Source organism: Papaver somniferum, chromosome 3, assembly GCF_003573695.1.
Source record: "Papaver somniferum cultivar HN1 chromosome 3, ASM357369v1, whole genome shotgun sequence".
NCBI lineage: Eukaryota > Viridiplantae > Streptophyta > Magnoliopsida > Ranunculales > Papaveraceae > Papaver > Papaver somniferum.
Window position 1 is genome coordinate 195,867,626 of NC_039360.1, and position 12,445 is coordinate 195,880,070.

Sequence of the window (12,445 nt, forward strand, 5' to 3'; positions counted from 1 at the left end):
AGATTAAGAAGTTCCATTTGATTTATAGACTGGATATTAATGAAAAGAGATAGGTTGGGGAGAGAAGCACCAGTAAGGAATATAATATGAAGATGGATAGAGAGGAATCTATTCTTGGCACTGTCCTGATAGAGATTACAGACTATAAGGATAAATAAGTGACAATAGGTTTTTCTAATATTATGGTTTTGAACCTTAAAAGGGGAAAGAGAAGTCCGTTGAATAATGTTTGACAAATTTTCAGGTGGAAATTGGTGTAAGATAGTTGTTGTTGTGCTGTTTTTTATCTTTTGGGGGCAGAGCTGAACGTACGAGTTGTCCCTATCTTTGTCATTGTTGATGTGTAGACAGAGGTGGTGGATTTGAGTTCACGTGAGATAGATAACACAAGTACAAGGCAAAGACAAAACCAATGATCCGTTGCAACCTTTTTTGGGATACGTATAGATGGTACGTAAGCATGATGAGGTTGAGAGTTGGTGAATAATAAATAGGTTTGTCTTTTTTTAAATAGACATATGAACGATGGTATAAACTTCCAAGAGCAATAATGGTAGAAACATGAAAATATGGGTGGTGAGGGTTGAAAGGGTAGAAAGGGAGGTAACTGATATGTGGTGGTTTATGATACTGATTTATGGTGTGCCTTATGGTAATGAAACTAGGCTTGATGACTAGGTGTATTTTGGATATAACCCATCTGGCAGACATATGCCCCAAACCTCGATGGTGCCTCTTAACATGTGTTGCCTTCTCCTAATCTGCATAAAACACAAGATTTTAATTAGACCCCAAAATTTGTTATCAAAGTTAGATGACCTGCCCATACCTCTCTTAAGAGCATTTCTAAATGGAGTAATGGTGACAGAGACTTTTAGGTGTTGAAAATAGGTTTTTATAGGGTAATTATGATCATGAAGGTAAAAATAATACGCATGATTATGAATGGGCGTGGGAAATAAAGCTACATAACGCTTAACCAAGCGCCATAAATGGAAATTAATTGGCACAATAGGGTCTTTAAAAGGATGTTTAGCCAAAGGATTAGCATAGCCAAAACAATTTCTTCTAGGTTTATGATTAGAAAAGGAAAGAACTAAAAGAGAGAGAAGGTTTAGGAAATGGTAGGTCAAGATGATCAGAATCTTCCAGGCACCGGTGAGGAGAGAGTTCTGATTGTACCACCATCTTCAGCAGAATATGAACAAGCCAAGGTTCTCGCTCTTTCCTTGCATATTGCAGAGCTTCAAAAATTACGGGCTGATATTCAAGCAGAAATTAACAGACGTGCACATGAATTGATTCTTTAAAGAGAAGAACAAGAGAGGATTCGTCAAAGATAGGAAGAGAGACTTGAAAATATGTATGCTGCATGGCAGCCAAAGTATTTAGCAAGGCGAGAAAGAAAGGATGAAGAGTAAGCTGAGAAGCACTCAAAGTGTAAAAGATATGGTAGTGCAACTGAAAGTGAATCAGATGCGTGATCAGGTGAAGGTTTTGAGTATGAAATAGAGGAGGTTGATACCAGTGACCTTGATTCAGATGCTGCAGAGGAAAAGAAGAGGACGAAGAAATATCATAAGCGAAAATTAAGGAGCAAGTTTGATTATGAGCGTGCAAATACGAAGATATTCGCAAGGACCATGCAAGAGGGTGAGACAGAAGATAAGGATGAGGAGATGCTAGAGGACGATACTGATGAAGAAGAACCTGGAGAAGATGATGACAGTGAGAATTCTTCATCTTCGGGTAATACTTCGCCTGTGTCATCTGACAGTGAGGATAGTGAAAGGTATACAGAGGATGGTTGGAATACTGATGAAGATGAAGATGACTATTAGTAGTCCCTTCACAAGTATCGGAAATAGCTAGACTTTCAGGTTTTGGATAAAGCTTGAAAATGATCAGCAAGTTTTTTACAAAGAGGCTTTTCCGATGCTTGCTCTTTCTCCTATTCTTCTGTATTTTGTTGCAGATAATGGTAAGTATTATTTTGTTCTTATGAATCTTGCGGCTGGATCTCTCCCTTATTTGGTAGTGATGTTCATGTGTATAGGTAATGGTGTTCAGGTAGTTGCTTTGGTTAGAAGTAATGTTAGGATCGTCTTTAGTTTTTTGATTTTGGAAGTGGTGTTTATGATGGTTTTGGACTTTGAAAGAAGTACTCAAGTTGTTTGGCTCAGGACATGTGGTAATTTGTTTTGAAATAATGGATATGTAACAGCTTGAGAGCAGATTTGGGTTGTAATGATAAGTGCTAGTTTGTAAACTTTATGTAGAAATTGATGAACTTTTTGCTTTTAATTTGAAAATTGTTGAATGTTTTCTTGCTATTGCTTTTGTTGAAATAATTCTTGTCGGATGAGGAATTTCGATCAAAGGTTGTAGTGGGTTGGAAGTAAATTTTGTAGATGATATAATTGTTGATGAAGATCACAAGAAGAAGGACTACTTGATGAATTCTAGTAAGATGGATTCTGAGGAGGTAAGTTTCAGAGAGCATGAAGAGGAAATGAATGCTTACGGAAGGATGATGAAGCAGAGCTGTGTGTGATACCCTTGTGCATCTCTTACCTGATCTTACTCACATTCTGTATTACAGTTGTTATCGATGCAAAATAATTTTTGATTTTTCGTGAACGGGTTGTGTGTTAAACCCAGAAGAAGTTGGGGCCTACGGTTGCTGATGAATGGTTCTAACAAAAAATAGATAAGTATACTTATTGAGTCAAACGTTATGTAACAACGAAGGATTCTTAATCATCTTATAATCTTATTGTTTATTATTGTTTTTAGGTAATTATTCAATCAATCCCCTTTTAGTATTTGTTTTTATTCTAGTTTTGCTAATCTAAATAACATATCAATTATACAACTCTCTGTAAACGATCCCCACTATCGCTATATGATTACTTAATTAGTAAGAAGTATCATGAGTGATTTGTTGCATTTACGACATGCATCAAATTGATAACTGCGAATACCTTGTGGAGTTTTAGTTTTTCTCTCTTGACCTTATCCATAATGAGTAGCAACTCTTTTGAAAACCATATTGATGGGTACTATGTTTTTTTTATAAGTAGAGAGTAGAGCAGGTTCCTAGGGTTATAATTTTAGCTTAGACTCTGGATCTGGATTGTCCATTAAGGAAGGGCATAATTAGGAAATAACTCTTTAATAAAACTGAATAAGGTTAGTAACATTTGGACTAGCCCGGAGTTATCACATGCGACCAATGAGATAATTCTACCGTGTGGAAAATATAAACAAGCCATAAAGGTGGATAAAGAAAGAAAAGCTAGCAGTTGAGAGTAAGGCTGCACAAGAATCGGTCAAGAATACATGTACCGGACTGGAACCGGTGTAGGCGGTAGCGGTACTAAATTTGAGAACCGGGATAAAACTAGGTATAGGGAACGGTTCTTGGGGTGGTACTGTCTTGTACCGGACCATAAGAACCAGTGAATAATAGTCGTAGATTTGTGTTAATCTTATCCGTCAATACTAGGTGTCTAGGTCTTATCTATTATCGATTATCATCACTCTTTCACTCGTCTTCTTCCTTTCTCTCAAGTATGAAGAACAGCGGCACCATTCCATTGTTCACTTCTTCATCACCACCACCTTATTCTTCACCAACTAAATGATGAGAAATCATTTACTACTTTTTCTTCTTCAATCAACAACAACAAGTTTAGGCATCATAGACGAAAACGGAAATCACGATCGATCTGAATGATTTTGGGTTCAACAAGTAAGTATTGAAACCCAAATCTTATTCTTTCTCAAATCACATGCATCGTCATGTTTCGGTTTGTAATTGAAGTATTTACAAGTTGGAATTTTTAGGGTTTACTCTAATTTGGGGGATTGTTGTTAATTTTATCAAAAGTTTCAACGAATCTTCAATTTCTGAGAATTAAATTGTACAATCAGATGTAAGGATTTGGTGTAATTAATTAATGATGAGAAGAAGAAGAAGAAGAAGAAGAACATGGTCCAGGAATTTGATTTGAAGTGGTGGTGTTCTTGCTGGTGATTTGGTATAACTTTTGAATGTAAAAGATGAACTCACAGAATATGAGTTAGGGTTTGAGCTATCACAGCAAATAGAATCTGAGAAGGAGATGAACTGGTAGTGCTGACGTGATGGGTTTTTGTTGTTGCAGGGAAGCTGTAACGGAGTATTCTGTGGTGTTAGAATTGTTGGTGGTAGTCAGGTTATGTTGCAGCAATGGAGATGGTTGATTTTTGGTGACTTACATAGTGAATGGTGATTGTGTTGGTTGAATCTGATGGTGCAGTGGCTAGGATTGCATTTATCAAGTTGTTGTTGTTGGTATGAGGAGATGAAGCTGCTTAAACTGAGTACAATGTAGCGGTGTTGGTGAAGATTGAAGGCATATTCTAATGAACATAGTCTAATGATGTGACTGGAGACGAATTGAAGGCATAGTTTAATTAACATTTGGCCGGTTGTTGAGTATATGGAGAAGGGTAATTGATTTAGCTTTTGTTGCCAATGAAATTTTAGAGTGTAAATTATGTGATCATCATTATCTCAGGCGTTGTAGTTGATTTGATTCTTTACTGTGACTATTTACTTTAGTATCAAAGTTTGCAGGTAGAAACACGGCATCCGTCTGGAACTGGACCGGTCTTATAGGTACAGGTACAGATACCGGTCTTCAGAATGAGGTACCGGTCAACACCAGGTATAGGAACCGGTTCCATAAAAGTACGGAACTGTACCGGACCATGTGCAGCCATAGTTGAGAGTAGTTCACCTGCATTCAAATTCCTAGTATTAATGGAGGACCCATATTGAACGTGGGAAGGGACGGAGACAGGAAGTTTGATATGGGAAGCAAAATAACTTGAGGGTAGGCAAGAAGGAAAAAAGGTATATGGGTTTTTATTATTTAGATATTATGCTTGTGAGCCATCTGGCAACTTCCCACCCTTGTTGTAGGTTGGATCCACCATTACGCGTGGGGAAGCATTTCGCCTACATTTAGATGAAAATTGTAGCTGCTTAAAACTTAGTAAGGTACTCGGTTAAGGTTCTAAGAGGACAAATAGTTGTTCCGAAGGTGACAACTACACTGTAAATGATTAATTGGCCTTAAGTGATTTTCAAGCCTAGGTCGAAACCCATTGCGTAGCTTTTGAACCACCATCCATGAAGAATCTGGATCCACATAAGAAGCAATATAATGAGAAGTCCAAACTTATTTCTTAAGATTGTTTGACTAGAATTAGGGTTTAGTAGGGTGTCTTGAGAGGGTTTGTTTTCCTGTTTTTCATCAAAAAGTTCTTTTAACTGTTGTTTAGTTTTGGTAGGGGTTTGCTTTGAATTACATATGCGCCCAAATTTCCATTTTGTTGGATTTATTTGTCTAAAAATTCTCCAAAATCCACATTAACTTATAAAGTTGTAATTTCCTCGGCCGTTTTTTTTATTAGCTCATTTTCAGACGATCTCTACTTAGGTTGTGTTTGATAACAATTAATTCCATGTAATTGACTATCTATCCATGAAAATAACATGTATATTGTCGTTTGATTATAAAGTTGTTTCCATGAAATTATGGGCTCATTTAAAAATAAAAATAAAAATAAAAGTGGTATAAAGTGTGATTATAACTTAATTTCATCAAATTTCACGAAAAGTATTTTCTTGCCCAGGATACTGTTTTCGCGAGACACAATTTTCGTGGGATTGCTTTCTTTCCACGGTATCAAGCACAACCTTAACTTCTCAAATAAAATGACTTTCAGCTCAAAATCCACTATGCTTGATTTCCTTGATTCTTCAACAATCTTCTTGAATTCTTTGTACTTCAAGTTCTTCTATGAACCTGCATGTGTTCATTCAGCACCTTTGTTGTTGAAGATCCGTAAGGATAACAACTTATGAGAATACTCGAAAAGAGCTTTGTTTGAATAAAAAGTCACTTTACCCAATGGTTGTTATATAAAAATATAATATTGTTAAATTCCTAAAAGTTCAATTGCATCGCAACTTTGAAGCAATACTACGGTGATATGTTCTCCCGATGAGTCAATACTTACATCTTTTGCAAAATAGGTAAAACATATAGATCATAATCCACTCCCCCTTACATAATGCTCCGGGAAGCCATATGTTGTATTAAGATACTACTTAATAATTCTTCACCTTTTTGTAAACAATATTGGCAAAGGCGAAAAACAGGGATCATAATGAATTAAACAAAACAGTATGAAGACTAGAGAACATATACCGACTTTTAGTTTAGATGATTTCACCAAGAAACTCGGCGACTTCTTCAAGGAGACATATAGGTGCAAGCATCTCTTACAATTCCACATACGCTCTCCCCACAAAGATATGAAGTTTAAGCACAAGTTCAAAATAACTCTCCCCCATTTAATGTCATTCCTGAAAGAACAACATGAGTTACCTTTACTCTAATCACAAGAAAATGATTTCTTGGACATTAACCAATTTACTCGCCAGTTACGAACAAAGTAGATAAGTATCCCAATATTTTTTTCTCCTCTCGTGCGTATAAAGAAGTTAAAACTAGTGATCTTAATATTAAAGGCACTAAGACACAAAACTATCGTGAAAAATAATCATCGTGAAAAATATTAATGTGATACGACTTAACATAAGAATTATATCTTTCCTATCCATGTACGGACGTAGAGATTAAAGTTTACTACTTATTCCCTGGCGATTATGCAATCAAGGAGATAAGAAGATTCCTAGAGAGCATTTTGTGGAACCTTGTAGAAGTATATTTACAAAGTGTATTCGTGGAGAGATCAATAATGCAATTCTCAAAATAGTTTAATCCTTTTTTAGCAAGAGTTAAGAGAGTAACCTATGAGAAAATATGAGATATATTTTCAAATTACCAGAATATGATAGCAAAGAACAAATCTCACAAAATATCATATATACAATCCATGAAGATTAGGTATTGTGAGTAATCTTCCAGAATAAAATTTAATTAAATAAACTTTAAACATGCAAGATGATAATATTAGGAATATCTATTGTAACACATAAAAACTACTCCAAACGCAAGTGTTCCTCCTTAAACAATAAGAATAAAATTTCTACAAGGAGTTAACTAGTAAAAATGAAAGAATAAAAGCATCTAATTAGATACCAGTAGAAACATCATTGGTTTTGAGGCCTTTGAGTTTTTCTTCCACAACATCCACTAACTCAACATGGAAGATCTCTTCATTAGGAAGATCATTGACACGAGAATTCATGAGAACAAGGTCAGAAGAAACCTTTTTAACCTCAGTCCTTAGCATGTCTTGATTTTTCAAAGCTTCGACAAGTTGAACCTTTGCTTCTTCAAATTGTTTAAGAAAATTATGAACAACATTAGTAGAAATCATCTCTTTATGTTCTACATCTTGATGATCCTCAGAAACATCTTCTACAAGAGTTCTTTTCTTCCTTCCTTTTTACCAAATACCACTGCTTTTGTTACCAAGAGCTTCTTCCATGTTTTCGTGAGACTGAATATGTGACATGGGAGACTTGCTTGAATGCATAAATGACTTGAATGAGAAAACTCAACCCAAGTGCAAGGTATTATATATGTGTTTGTGGGTGAAAATGGTTTTTGCTGATTTTGGTAATTTCATGTGTGTGGGTGAGAAACTTAGTCTAAACCCTAAACAATGTACTGCACGGGAGTACTTTTGATTCGAGAGATCAATCTGTACAATCCTGGCCTAAACCAAGAAATGGCCGTTCCAGGCTTGCTTCGGTCACAAAGTGAAGGAGAAGGGTTGGTCTTAGGGAGGGAAGCGAATAAAGTGTTGAGAGCAGAATAGTTGATTCTGGAGATGTGGGTGTTTTGTGACTTGTATCATAAAGTTGAACTGGCTAGCTAAATGGAAATCTATCAGATGACTTCTGGATGTGGTATTGTTCTCCTGACCGAAACTTGTTGTTTGGTGGAAATAGGTGAGACCTATTTATACAAGTCGCAATAAAACGTACCCTAGTCTCATAGGAAGTGAAAACGGTTGAGTGGTGGAAGAAAAAAATAACGGGTAACGCCTGGAATTGATGTTTCCATAATGAAGGATACGTTTCACCATTACTTCTTTCCATTACTAACCGCCTCGCTTTATGACACTTTCTAGTAACGGGACGTTGTAAACCGCCAGACCAATACCCTGATGAGTATCCCCCAGTTTGTGACATGTTTTGATGTCTCGAGTGTTTTCGTGGAAAACATGTAGCACTTTGTTATGTGTGGCAAGTTGAAATTGAGAGGCTTGCCGCATGTAAATAGCATGTGATGTTATTAGGCTCATCTTGGCTGGTCGCCTAAAACTTGCCACAAGCTCGTCGACTTGGTGGCGAACTTCGATGGCTGAGATCGCATCTTATGAAATAAGGGTAGTCGTTGATTGTAGCTTCCTTGTGTTGGCGCCTGAAGATGGCGCAGTGGCGTTTTTGGTGTACGCCAGTAGCAATGCGGTATGGCTGGCATGGCTCGTGCATGCCAGTGGCACGGTGGTACAAGTGGCGCTTGGCGTAGCCATGGCCATTAATTTTAGGCGGCTGGTCACCTGAAAGTTTCCACAAGTCTGTCAGCTCGGTGGGGAACTTGGATGGCTGAGATTGCATCTCATGAGGAAGGATAGTCGTTGATTATGGCTACCTTCTGTCGGCGCCTGGCAACTTTGTCTAAATTAGGGTTTGGTATGTCGAAACCCTAAATAGTGTATATGGCATGTTGTTTGGCATGTGCGCCTGGCATGCACATTTGGAAAGTTAGGCATGCAGTTTGGCATGTGCGCCTGGCATGCGTGTTTTGGCATGTTTGGCATGTCGATTGGCATGTGCGTCTGGCACGCGCGTTTTGACCGGTTTGGCATGTTGTTTGGCATGCCGATTGGCATGTGCGTCTGGCACACGCGTTTTGGCGAGTTTGGGATGCTGCTTGGCGTGTGCGCCCGATACGCGCGTTTTGGCGGGTTTGGTATGCTGCTTGGCATGTTTGGCATGCCGATCGGCATGTGCGTATGGCACGCGCGCTTGGTGAGTTTGGCATGCTGCTTGGCATGTTTGGTATTCCGATTAGAATGTGCGTATGTCACGTGCGCTTGGTGAGTTTGGCATGCTGCTTGGCATGTTTGGCATGCCGATTGGCATCTTGGCGCGGGTTTTTGGGAAACCAACTTAGCGTGGCAATCTCTTTTAAGTCTGCAGCGGGTTTGGAGCAACCTAATTGGTCAATGAAAGTAGGGGAGGCCAAGCATGGGCGTGGCTCCCCTTTTAGTGCGCGTGGCGGCCAAGGGGTCTAGTGTGCTGCGAGGGGCGCGAAACCCTAATTTTTGCAAGTTTGTCGGGTTTATGAGTTTTTTGTGAGTTATCACAATAATTGGCTGGATTTTGTATGCCGCCACAAAAAATCCTTATTTACAGAATGCAGTGTGCTTTCCGTCTGAGCCTTTTGTGCAATGGCCTTAATTTTGGTACTTGGAGGTTCATGCTACTCTGCAGCGAGTGAACACAAATCCGTCATGCCATACCGATATTAAGGGTTCTTCCGGGGAACATAGCACATGAAAGTACTCAGTGAGTCTTGTATTGGCGAGGTTCCAAAATTTACAGAGCGTTTGGGATGGTTGCTACATTCGCCAGTCTGGATAAAGTTCATGTAAATATTATGAATGGCTCAATAAATATGTCGGTGGAGAGGTTAGCACTCACGGCACTGTTTCCTTTCAGAGTGACGCCACATCAGTTGCAAGGTTTTACGATTTTAACCCGAAGCTAAAAACCACCATCAACATTAAGTCCCCTGTTTAGCACGTAACAGTGGCACTGTTGCGGGGTAAGCATGAGATGGTGACAGACGAGAGTAAAATTGAAAGAGCAAGACGTGAAGAAATCGCCACGGAAATTCAATTAACCTTTGGCGGAAGGCATGAGGAATATGTGCTCCTTATGTTGGCGGTTTTTGCATAAATTCGTCTTAGCCGTGGGATGTTGGCACTAGTGCGGCGTCTTTGGCTACTGGTTAGGGAATGGTTCACGGCGCTGCTGGCTAGGGCATTTGCCAAGAGCGGAAAATTTGGCGCTGAAACTTTGCCCACTGATTGGTAGAGATGGTACTGCAATTTGGTTCGTAACTCGGTGAATGCTAGCTGGCTAGGTTACGGAACTTGTGGAGATGATGATGCTTTGAACGGCAAGGATGGCGCTTCCTTGGCTGGTGGATATGGCGTCGCTGGCTTGGACGCGGAATGGCCGAGATGGCTGCTGGCTTGGACGCAGACCTTTGGCGCGAGGCTTGAACGTGGAGCCATTGGCGTGGAGCCATTGGCGTGGAGCCATTCGCTAGGCTTGGGACGCGGAGCTGCTAGCTTGTCTTGGCCGTGGCGCTGCTGGCTTGGCTTGGCTTGGCTTGGCCGTGGAGATGCTGGCTTGGCTTGTCTTGACCGTCTTCTTGCATGGTTAATGCCTCTGTGGAAAGGAGAATACATTTCAGGTATGTGTCCATGCTAGGGTTCCGAGCTAGGAAGCGTATTCCTCCTTTGAATGTTTGACCGTGTTCGACGAGATATTTCATTGAGGATGATTTTTCGGCTATCATGTAGGCTCATCGCGTTTTCTCAGCATCCGTTTCATTCTAGGGTTTCCGCAGTATATATGCTGGTGGAACTGTATCATCCTTCTCAGTTCAAGGCAGAGGTTTCTCTTGTTGAAACCATAATTCTTTCATCATGTCGAGCAGAAGTGAATCATCCTCGAGCCGGCCAGATTCTCCAGTCAAGCGCAGGCGGTCTGGCTCTTGCAACAATTCCCCCATCCGGATTATCCGAGTCAAGAAGATCATACCGGTATGCTTTCGTTAACCAATAGATATTTGTTTATTATTGTTGGCGAGTGACGAAGGGAGACTTTATTTTGCACAGAGATATCCAACTGGGACATGTGTGACCGTCGTTGATGATGATGATATGACCTCCTCCCTTTATTCAAACCCGAGCACCGACCGTTGCTGATCTGGAAAATGCTGATTTGGGTATCTCTTTCCATGAATATCCCAATGCAGGATTGTCATTTGAAATCCGCATGAAGTATTTATCTTCTAGATACCGAAGCGTCGGTAAATTTTTAGTGCGAAAGGAATTCGTGACTCTGTATACGAAAATATGGAGAAGATATGGCCATATTGCCACCAGGAACGTGGTGAAGCATTGTTCGTCGGCTTTGGTTACCACAATGAATAGTCTCATGCCCGTGATTGTTGAAATGGAAGGCACATCCATCCGCGACGTCACAGAATCAACTATTAAAAGGTGGGAAAACATGGTGTCTACCTGTGAATCCCTCGAGTTTAATGTAAGTTGGTTGCGGCATCGCCTTGACATTGTGAAGGTTGACAGAATTCTTGCCAACGTCGTTCTTGCCACAAAAGCCATTTTGGAAGAGGAGAAGGCTCTGACCGTGGAATCCCAAAAGGTGGGAAAGGCTATCCAGGACTTGAAGAGTAGGACTGAAAGATATCAAAACAGGTTGAAGATGATGCCTTCAAGGAACTACAATCTATTGGATGGGATTTTCTGAGTTATGTAGTTGTGAGGCGCCTGGCTTTCTTTCTAGTTTCGAACATATGTATTTTTTTGTACTGGTTTTTGGAGGAATAAGATAATTTTCATTAATATGCTTCGACTAAATGAAATTTGATAACTAGGATGTGAAGGAAACGGAAAAAATGCCTGGCTAGCCATGTTATGAGACGGCGAGAGGTGGGGTAAGGGTTAGGCGTAATATGCCTTGAGCCATTTTCCATTGATGACTGTTTCCAATCTTCCTCCATCTTTCTTGACAACCTTGTAGTATCCACTGTTATATGCTTTGGTGACCACATAATGCCCTTCCCATTTCGGGGAGAATTTTGGTGCTGACATGTCTTGTTGGATGTGTTTGGCGGTCTTCAACACCAGATTCCCCACTTGAAAAACTCAAGGTTTCACAGCTTTGTCGTACGCCTGGGAAATTCAATTTATGTATGCTTGCGCGTGATCCTCTGCTTTAGCTATTCTGGAGTCCAAATTTTATATCTCCGCTACCCTGGCATTTGATGTTTCGGCTTCATTCCATTGAACTCTGCTTGCTTTGACAATCCTAGCCGATGGGATTTTAATTTCTGCCGGGAGAATGGCGTCTGCGCCATAGACGAGGGAATAGGGGGAGGTGCCAGTAGAGCTCCTTGGTGATGTCCGATATTCCCAAAGCGCCATTGGAAGTTGTTCGTGCCATGTCCGAGGGTTATCGTGCACTGTCCGACTGAGGATTCAAATTAGAGTTTTGTTGGTGCTTTCGGCCTTCCCATTCCCTTGGGGATAGTAAATAGTGGAGAAGACTTGTTTAATTCCATATTCTTAAAGTAACTCCCGTACCTGC